The sequence below is a fragment of the Lipotes vexillifer genome, unplaced genomic scaffold (assembly GCF_000442215.2).
Source record: "Lipotes vexillifer unplaced genomic scaffold, Lipotes_vexillifer_v1.1 scaffold1404, whole genome shotgun sequence".
In the NCBI taxonomy this organism is placed as follows: domain Eukaryota; kingdom Metazoa; phylum Chordata; class Mammalia; order Artiodactyla; family Lipotidae; genus Lipotes; species Lipotes vexillifer.
The window spans coordinates 891,992-893,535 of NW_006796463.1; positions in this window are offsets into that span (position 1 = coordinate 891,992).

The following is a 1,544-nucleotide window of genomic DNA, read 5'->3' on the forward strand; positions in this document are numbered from 1 at the left end:
CCCGTCCCGTCTGAGCAAAAAACAGACGCCCTCCAGTGACCTACACGCAGAGGCAGGGCCAAGTCGAAAGCTGAGCCCCTGTGAGCTGTGAGAACAAAGAAGAAAAAGGGAAATCTCTCCCAGCAGCCTCAGAAACAGCGGATTAAAGCTACACAATCAATTTGATGTACCCTGCCTCTGTGGAATACATGAATAGACAGCGAATCATCCCAAATTGAGGAGGCGGACTTCTAGAGCAAGATCTATGATTTTTTCCCCTTTTCCTCTTTTTGTGAATGTGTATGTGTATGCTTCTGTGTGAGGTCTTGTCTGTATAGGTTTGCTTCCACCATTTGTCCCAGCGTTCTATCCGACCATATTTTTTTTCTTAATAATTAATTTTAATTTAAAGAACTCTATTATACTTTACCTTCTTTCTATCTTTCCTTCCTTCCTTCCCTTTTTGAGACAACGAATCGTCCCAAATTGAGGAGGTGGACTTGGAGAGCAAGTTTTATGATTTTTTCCCCTTTACCTCTTTTTGTGAGGGTGTATGTGTATGCTTCTATGTAAGATTTTGTCTGTATAGCTTTGCTTCCAACATTTGTCCTAAGGTTCTATCCGTCCCTATTTTTTTTTCTCTAAATAATTATTTTTTTAATTCAATAACTTTATTATACTTTATTTTATTTTACTGTATCTTCTTTCTTTCTGTATTTTTTCCTTCCTTCCTTCCTTCCTTCCTTCCTCCCTCCCTCCCTCCTTTCTTTCCTTCTTGCCTTCTTTCCTTCTTTTCTTCTTTCTTTCTTTCTTCCTTCCTTTCTTTCTCTCTCTCTCTCTCTCTTTCTTTCTTTTTTTCTTTCTTTCTTTCTTTCTTCTACTTCTACTAATTCTCTCTACTTTCTCTCCCTTTTATTCTGAGCCGAGTGGATGAAAGGCTCTTGCTGCTCCGGCCAGGAGTCAGGACTCTGCCTCTGAGGTGGGAGAGCCAACTTCAGGACACTGGTCAACAAGAGACCTCCCAGCCCCACATAATATCAAACGGCGAAAATCTCCCAGAGATCTCCATCTCAACACCAGCACCCAGCTTCACTCAAGGACCAGCAAGCTACACTGCTGGACAACCTATGCCAACCAAATAGCAAGACAGGAACACAACCCCACCCACTAGCAGAGAGGCTGGCTAAAATCATAATAAGTCCACAGACACCCCAAAACACACCACCAGACGTGGACCTGCCCACTAGAGAGACAAGATCTAGCCTCATACACCACAACACAGCCACTAGTCCCCTCCACCAGGAAGCCTACACAACCCACTGAACCAACCTTAGCCACTGGAGACAGACATCAAAAACAACGGGAGCTACGAACTTGCAGCCTGCAAAAAGGTGAACCCAATCACAGTAAGATAAGCAAAATGAGAAGACAGAAAAACACACAGCAGATGAAGGAGCAGGATAAAAACCCACCAGACCTAACAAATGAAGAGGAAATAGGCAGTCTACCTGAAAAAGAGTTCAGAATAATGATAGTAAAGATGATCCAAAATCTTGGAAATAGAA